Below are 9346 nucleotides of genomic sequence, written 5' to 3' on the forward strand. Positions count from 1 at the left end.
CCACAAAATTCCACCAGAGAACTCCTGCAGCTGATAAACAACTTCAGCAAGGTGGCAGGATATAAAATCAACTCAAACAAATCAGTAGCCTTTCTTTATATAAATGATAAACAGGCTAAGAAAGAAATTAACAAAACAACACCCTTCACAATAGAGGCCTTTCTTATAAACTTATCCTCACTTTGAAATGTAGCACTTCATTTTAGTTTTCTCTCTGATTTCATTGTGGGAATTATGAGGCCTTCTTAAAAATGTACAAAAATCGTTTGGTGCTTCTCTTTACTTTAGTGCCAGTTGTTGCTGCCAAGCGCGGCTGGTCCATATGCCCAATGAGTGGTGCTATATCTGCTTAAGTAGCACAGGTGTCCAGGGTTTGATCAACAGTGTGGCGATCAACCCTGTCATAGAGGCCCTATGGGTCACTGTGAACCCAGCCCTGAGCAAGGCCTCTGAGCGCCAGTTCAATGAGGCACAGAAATCTCTGGATTTTGACTGCTCCAGATTACTATGTCAGAACAACTGGATTTACTTTGTGAGACAGGCAGGTGTTATTTATTTGAAAAATATGATAACACAATATTGGTCTGATCGGGAAGCCACTCCAGGGAACATCTCCCCATATACTATTTCAGAAGAAGACTGACGATGCATTTGAGAAAATATCATAGAAGCCATTATCCACTCACCTGAGCTAACAGGGTACAGCTTAATACATGCACCCATCACATCACCAAACGTGACTATCCAAGCCGCTGGACTGTCATTGTGGGCAAGATTGGTCTTTTTATCTACAGTCTGATAGCAGTGTTTTGTTGGCTGGGAATTCTTTGCCTTTATCAGCTTGTGAAAAATTATGAGTACAAGAAACCAGAAAAGTGAAGTCCATTCATTTGCGGAAGCCATGCAGCACTTCCTGTCAGTTCTGAAGGATCGCTTTACCCCGCTGCTTTCTGATCAATTTGACCAGTTTGTCCTCATCCAAAAGCAGATGTTAAAGATCTTCTATACTCTTGTTCAGTATACACCAACTCTGGAGCTGATAAACCAACAGAATCTATTCGGGTGGATACTTTGAAGACAGTTGTGAATAGGGATGCACCTAATGAAACACTTCAACTTGAAGAAGATGATAGACCAGAGATACCCTGGTGGAAATGTGAGTGAGCCTTACATATTTTAGCAAGACATTTTGAATGATATGGAAGCCATGAGAATGGTTCTAAAGAGTATGATGAATTTGCTGAAGTCTTTCTGAAGACCTTGTCTGTTGGTGTCCAGCAAGTTTTACTGAGTGTCACATCATTACATGGAGAAACGATATGTGCCTCCTCAGGTTTCACAGCAGACATTAAATTATATTAATCAAGGAGTTTCCCACACCCTTATGTGAAAGAGGCTGAAGCCTCATATACAAGGCATTAGCCAAGATGCTATTTTTCCATTGATACAGATTCTGATGAGGAATTCTGGCAAGATCATTGTGAATATATACACATGAAGTGTGATGTGTTTGAAGATTTCATTTCTTCTAGTATTGCTGCCCAAACGCGTTAGTTTACAGCTTGTAGTACAAGGAAAGAAGTACGGCAAAAGACTAAGGGATCTCGTTATCAAATTCTTACTGAACCTAACGCTGATCCTCGTAAAAAGGATGGAGCCTTGTACATAATTGGCTCTTTAGCTGAAATACTTCTGAAGACAAAGATCTACAAAGATCAAATGGAATACATGTTGCAAAATCATGTGTCTCCTCTCTTTGGCAGTGAGCTAGGATACCGGAGAGCAAGAGCTTGCTGGGATCTTCACTATTTTTGTGAAGTGAAGTTTAAAAGTGATCAAAACCTCCAAACAGCTTTAGAGCTGACAAGAAGATGTCTGACTGATGATCCAGAAACTCCTGTGGAAGTGGAAGCTGCCATTTTACCACCAGTGTTGATCAGCAATCAAGAAAACACTAAAGAATGCATCATGCCATATATCAGACTTGTAATGCAGGCTCATCTTCATATTATAAGGGAAACAGAAAAAGCTGATCTTACAAATGTAATTCAGAAAATGATCTGTGAATATAGTGAAGAAGTCACTCTTACTGCTGTAGAAATGGCAATCTGGCAATGACATTTAACCAATGAATCCGGATTAGGCCAGATGAGGCAGGAGGTGATGAAGAAGCGATCACTGTTATGGACATTCCAAATGCACCTGGCACACTTCTGAGTGTGACTGAAGACCACAGACACAACCCAGAAGCTTATAAGTCACCGGGACTGTTTTCCAACAGCATGTCTTAGAATTCCATGAGGAGATTTTTTTTCCTTTGGCACATAGTCCGACATGTCAACAAGTGTCTCCACAGATGTGGCAGTTATTGCCCCTTGTATTTGAGGTATTTCAGCAAGATGGCTTTAATTACCTTACGGACACGATGCCTCTTCTACATAACTGTGCCCCACCTAGGATCCATCCCACATGCAGACCCCAAACCCAGACACTATTGCTGATGCCAAGAAGTGCTTGCTGACAGGAGCCTGATACAACTGTCTCCTGAGAGGCTCCACCAGATCATGACCAAAACAGATGTGGATGCCCGAAGCCAACCATTGGACTGACCACAGGAACCCCAATGGAGGAGTTAGGGGAAGGATGGAAGGAGCCGAATGGGCCTTATCTGACATCAATGACCTTATCTGGCCCTGTGAAGGCTTGATGCCCCAGTGTAGAAGAATGGTAGGGTGGTGAGGGAGGAGTGGGTGGGTTGGTGGGGGAACACCCTCATAGTAAGGGTGGATGGTATAGGGGTTTTGCAGGCTAACATTTGAAATGCAAATAAATACAATATCCAATTTAAAGAAAAATCCTATGTAACAGTTGATATAGACACTCTTCTATCTGATACCAAGTATCTTGAGATGATAGAGAGCATGTGTAAAGAAAGTTCTTACTGGAGTTGCAGGAGATGTGCCATGTCCTGCAGCAAAATTGTTAGAGGTCATCATCCCGCAGTCCAAAGGCTGGGGCATTGATCAGTGTATCCCACTATCTGTGGACGCAGCTTTAGAGAGACTGACAAGGGAGGCTGCAATTGCAGCCTTGTATGATAATCCACACTTACTCCCTAATACCTTTGAAAATCTCCGCTTCCCATATAGTGGTGTACCTGTTACAAATCACTTTATCACACAATGGCTTAATGATGGTAACTGTTCTCTTGGGGCTTCGTGAGAGGAAGATGTTTGTTCTTGGCCTGTGCGCTCTTTTTATATTTAATGGATAAAAAGATCAATGCAGAACATGAGAATGACAGTGATGATGATGATGATGATGATGACGACGATGATGATGACGACGATGATGATGACGACGATGATGACAACGACGACAACAATGGTGGTGATAATGCCAAAGATGATGATGAAACTGAAGACCTGGGGAGTGATAAAGATGATCTTGATGAAGATGGGTAGGAATATTTGGAGATCCTGGCTAGACAAGCTGGCAAACATGGAGATGACGAAGGTTGGGAAGAAGATGATGCAGAGGAAACTGCTCTAGAAGGCTATTCCACAGTCATCAATGATGAAGGCAACACGGTTGATGAGTTGATGAGTATCAGATCTTTACAGCTGTATTTCAAACCATTCAAAATCATAATCCTGTATGGTATCAGGCTTTGACTCACAGTTTTAATGAAGAGCAAAATTAAAAAAAAAATAACATCTCTGACTGATCAGAGAAGAGCAGCCCATGAATCCAAACAGATTGAAAATCATGGAGGATACAAACACAGTGCTCCGAGTGTGCCAAGTTCTTTCAATTTTGGAGGCCCGGCACCAGGGATGAATTGAGATTCCACTTTCTTTCCTGCTGTGTGAGTGTAGTGAAGACCTTATGTTCCTCCTAGTAGTTCTAGAACTGGTTCAAGTTATCTACTAACTGATCGATAGAAGGACAGAAACCCCAGGAGGTGGGAGCTGATCATGTAACCTGGCACTGGAAACTAGAGGGATTTGGGGAGGGCTTAACTTCAGGGGCTACTTTCTTTATTTTTTGAAAAGTGTAAGGTCCTGATTCTGAAGCTTCAAGAGACACTGTGGAAGTCTGAAATGAGGGGATGTCATGAAGACAGCTTTTTGTTTTCCTGAGGAAAAATAATAGGCATGGGCTACAGGACTGTTTAAAATGTCTCATTTTACAGAATAAAATTCATAGGTGTAATGTTTACATTTCTTTTTTTTTTTAAAGATTTATTTATTTATTATATATAAGTACACTGTAGCTGTCTTCAGATACACCAGAAGAGGGCATCAGATCTCTTTACAGATGGTTGTGAGCCACCATGTGGTTGCTGGGAATTGAACTTATGACCTCTGGAAGAGCAGTCGGGTGCTCTTAACCACTGAGCCATCTCTCCAGCCCCAATGTTTACATTTCTAAATATTTGTTCTATTTCAGTCTCTTCCTTACTATTGGACATCGTTTGTATGTGAATAAGAAGGTAATCAGATGGCCTTATTCAGTCTTTACCATTTTCATTCACCAGATTGTTCCTATATAGATTGGACATTGATTGTAGCACTCTATAAATGATTTTAAAATCTGTAAATGAATTAGTACCTTCATTTTAACACACAAGGAAATAAGCCTGCTAGCCTATGTATAAAAGCAAAACTGGTTGCTGTTTAGAAAAGGAATGTAATGGGGTAAGGGGAAAAGGGATAATTCCAGGTTTAATTATTAATTAAGAAATGAACTAGCAATTTTGTATCTGGTGACATTGTGATACACTCACCTCTGTTAGTGACAAATTCAATCTGTAAAAAGGGGTTAGTGATGTTTTATTGCTGCTCAAACTTGCAACTCCTTCTGTGACCTTTTTTGTTTCTTAAAGTTCTCAGTGTACAAGTTTGGATGCATTTGGATACAAGATCTTCCATAACAAACATTTCTTCTGTGATTCTTTCTTTCTTTGCTATTCTTTTGACAATTGTTTTGCTACCCTGTGATATAACACACTTTGAGCTCTTTTGACTAAAAATATTTATTATATCTGTTTCCTGAAAAGAAATTTTTGCTGAGTAGTATCCCAGAGTGACAGGGCCTCGTTATTGAAAAGTTAGCTTGTGTATCCCTAGTGAGGATGCTATCATGCTTCAGAAAATGGAGACACTTTAGGGGGGACATGGCACAAATATACAATATTTCAGTAGGCTTTTGATATCAGGAGAGCTCACTGCAAATACACATTTATGTAATAAGTTTCTTGTATTAAAAATAATCAGGTGAGACAAGGAAAAATATGATCAAAGGATGTGTAGAAGGATGATAAAGAAAAACACTTAAGAGCATCATGCTATTATCTTTTCAATTACATTGATTATGATGAGAAATTTGTTAACATATTCATGTCTTTGTTTCTCACCACATAATATACTAGAAATACATGATTATGACATAATTAGAATACCTTTCTACATTGTTCTATATTTGAGTTTGGTCAAAATCTGGATGTGGGGATGTTTATTGTCAATTCAGAAACTTTCATTCATTTATTTGAAATATTATTTATTCAAATGACCTCAACCTTTTAAAAAGTCACAATATCATGTTTATTAACCAATGCAAAATTTTCCCACAACTTTATTGTGTTTTGCTTGGACATTGTCTCTATTGTTTCTATTTCATTCTCTATGTAAAGTAGTTAAAATATTATAAGGGAAGAAAATTCAACATATAAAGAATAAATTCATCTAAACTGTACTCCAGCCTTATATAAACAAAATGGTAAAATGCTATTTAAAATTTACAAGCGATATTAAATATACCATACCAACTATATCATTAAAAAATAAAGTATACTAAATTTAGTTTCAAAAATGAAGAAAGAGAAGTTAGAAAAATTAAATAAAAACATTCTTTTCATTTGAAAAGTAATTAAATATAAAAGATGTACAATTTTTAATGTTGATTTTTATATTTTAAGTTTTGGGGTTATAATTATATTTCTTGTGTTCTTTGCCTACATATATGTCTATGCATGTGTATTGCAAATAAGTTGAGTTCATCCTGTATAATGTTACTTGTATGGTTTCTTTTTAAAAAAAATTGTATGTCTACTTGGAGAAGTGATTATTTTGAATTGAAAATCAGTTGATATTCTCCATGAAATTTATCTTGTTCGGGGATATTTTTCCAAATTACTAAATCTTCCTGCAAAAGAAATATTTGAACAAAAGAGATTTCATTGTGGTTATTTTCTGTATTAGTAAAGCATTGCCACCACTGGGCAGGGCGTGTCTTCACACTGAGGTGGCTTGAATAACAGCTAGCCTACCCGTGACAGATTAATGAACCAGTTTAAATCTCTTAGTGTTTGTTATACCAAAAAATTGTATTAAGGGACACATTTATCTGTCAACAATCCTGTTTATAAAGATTCACATGGTGTTCATAATTCTAAGAGTTGTATAATTGTTGACTTTTGGCCACCTATTTGACAGAAAGGGAAGGTCACTAATAATAATGAAACACATTCTGATTATGAAAGTCATAGCATCATAGTGTTACCATAATTAACAGAGTTTTCTTTGTAGACAAGCAAGTGCCCTTTTATAATGTGTGTGCGTGCGTGCGTGCGTGTGTGTGTGTGTGTGTGTCTGTATAACATATGTAATTTCTGCTTATTTGTGCTGGATTGAGCCTCAAATAATTGCAGGCTCCAAACAGAAAGAACTGCCTGCTTTTGAACAATTTTAATAGGTAAAACAGAGGGTAACAATGACCAAAATAATTACTTCGATCAAAACTATACCTATTTGTCTTACAGAACATTTGACCAAGATAGTGTATATGTGTGTGCATGTGTGTGTGTGTGTATGTGTGTGTGTGTGTGCATGCACGCATCTGTGTATGCACACACGTGTGTATGTATGCACATGTATGTATGTAGAATACTGGGTCTATACTTTGAGAAACTAGGAAATACCTGTGAACACAGGATGCAGTTTGCTTTGTAGACAGCCTCTTCTGTGAGCCTCTGTTATGATGTGCTTTTCTTTGAAAAGACTCATTTGCTTGGAATATAGATTAGGAAGATAAGACATACTTGGTTTTGTCTCAAGATCATAATCAAAGCTTGAAGATTCATCTCACATTTCTATTTAACTATATCCACCTATTTCTTTGGTGAAACTGTTTTCATGGCAGCTCACATTGTTCTAGTCAAATGACCCAGATCACAACTTCCATTTTCAATTGATATTTTGGAGATTAGATTTCCAGGCTATTTAGCACTGAATAATTTCCAACTACAGTTCTAAGATGTTTAGACTTGTGGAGTCTTAAATTATAGTCTAGGTATAAATGAGCAAACATTTCATTAAAAAATGAAGAGTTTCAGGACAACACCCTTCCTTAGCGAACAGAGCCTCCTGAGCCTTCCTAATAGCTGGTGACAGCCATTAGTGGTTTTCTCTGAAATTGAAAACATTTTCCATCTGTTCATACACACTCATTACAAAGTAGTTAAGAGCCTGTGGGACCACAAAGGCACACTTTGGCAAATTACAAAATATCAAAATGAGTTATTGAAGAGGCAGAAATAACTATATAATACGCTGCTCAAACCTGCACTTGTCGGGTTTTGTGGAAGACAAGACATCCGCATGCTGAAATTGAGTTTATCTTTAAGAGTTGGGATTCTTCTTTTGAAGATATTCGTTCCTGAACTTGTGACTTAAATTCTTTCTTTTAAGGGAATTTGTGTAATTTGATCAATTTTCAAAAATAAATGTTTTTCTTTTCATTCTTTAGGGAAGTGCTTGGGAATGGATTCTCTTAAGAAGTACTTCCTAAAGGAATGCTCCAATTGGTGACCCCAGGACGTTCAGTTGAGCCTAAGAAAGTATATCTTGGCCAATTTTGAAAGTAATGATGGGACCGGACACTTCCCTTCTAAAGCCTTCTGGAAGGAAGGACGTAAATATAGAAGACATTATTTTGTCAAACTCTGTGTATTGGGGATGGGGGTGGTATATGGTTTTAACGGATGATCCTTAAAAGCATTTTAAATATACTTCAGGCATTTCTTTTTTTTTCTATCACATAAGTTTATCACTTATGGCATAGCTAATGTGCCCTCTAGGATTTATCATATAGAACAATGGAGTATGACAGGTGATGTTTAAACTGGGATACAGAACAGAGTAAGGCAATGATAATCTGTGCAAGATAACTTCTTAGATGGTGAGAATATGTGAACTGAAACTTAAAAAGTTGCAATAATGTAGCATGATTATAAGAAAACATTTATTTCGCTCTTATAACAAGACTTATAGAACAAAATACAGAAAATTAAAAATAAAAATAAAATCAAGTCAATGTAGTGACATCTATAGAAGATCTTAATATTATGTATTTAATTTCTGATATATATAAAGGATGTCAGTTAAGGAAAGTACCGATCTTTCCAGCTTTGTTCAAGATCTTTTTCTTTTTTCCACATAAAACATCTGATAACATCTTTTCTACTCAACTCTGTCTCATCTAAAGTACAGACTCTAGTACATTTCTACCACCTTATTTTTCATATCAACACTGAATTGTTAATAACAAATTATTAAAAAGCTAATGATTACTAATTAGTGTATCAGAATTTGGATTATACAGTACACTCAACCTAGATGAAACTTTGGAAGTAGGCAGCTTCCTCATTTATTTGAAAAAGCATTGTGTTGCTTACTGACTCTACCAAAAACAGTGGATGAGAGGATTTAATTTCTGTTGAAATCTGCTTTGAATATTTTCAAGAAGATCATATTTAAAACCTGAGGATATTTATAGTGAATCTTGAAAAGCACTTGGTAAATATAAGCAAGACGACTGCTAAGCTGAAATGGAAATTTCTGCTGTTAATGCAATACTAAGAGAAGCATACGGAGTCCAATCTGTGATAAGTAACTCGTGAGTTTTTGAAATCTTGGTATTAATTTTTATTCAAAAGAATATGAATCGTTCTCACTAAATAATAACAAAATCTGGAGATTTACATTTTGAAGCCTAGCCTCCTTGCATGTTTTAGTTTCATGATAGACTTGACTTCAAATCATATTTAGTTGTAAAGCCATGAAGCTAAGTTTAATCATAAGTAGTACCTTTGCCAGTTGTGGTGTGAAATGCAGTTCTTATTGTATTGACTGAATGAAAATCATGCAGGAGCTACTTGAGAAAAAAAGATTTGAGCATTTTTATCTTCACATTGTATTCTCTCCTTGTTTGGTTTTCATCAGATTCTATTATTGAATTCTGAGCATCCTTGCAGCAGACAGGTGCTGCTGTCGTCTCAGCTTAT

The 9346-nt window shown here is 36.9% G+C and overlaps 1 pseudogene; it reads left to right on the top strand.

Annotated features, from left to right (window-relative positions):
• The first annotated feature begins 322 nt into the window (after positions 1-322).
• On the top strand, positions 323-3845 carry Ipo7-ps2 (importin 7, pseudogene 2; annotated as a pseudogene).
• The last annotated feature ends 5501 nt before the right edge of the window (positions 3846-9346 follow it).

Source organism: Rattus norvegicus, chromosome 14 (assembly GCF_036323735.1).
Source record: "Rattus norvegicus strain BN/NHsdMcwi chromosome 14, GRCr8, whole genome shotgun sequence".
Taxonomy (NCBI): Eukaryota; Metazoa; Chordata; class Mammalia; order Rodentia; family Muridae; genus Rattus; species Rattus norvegicus.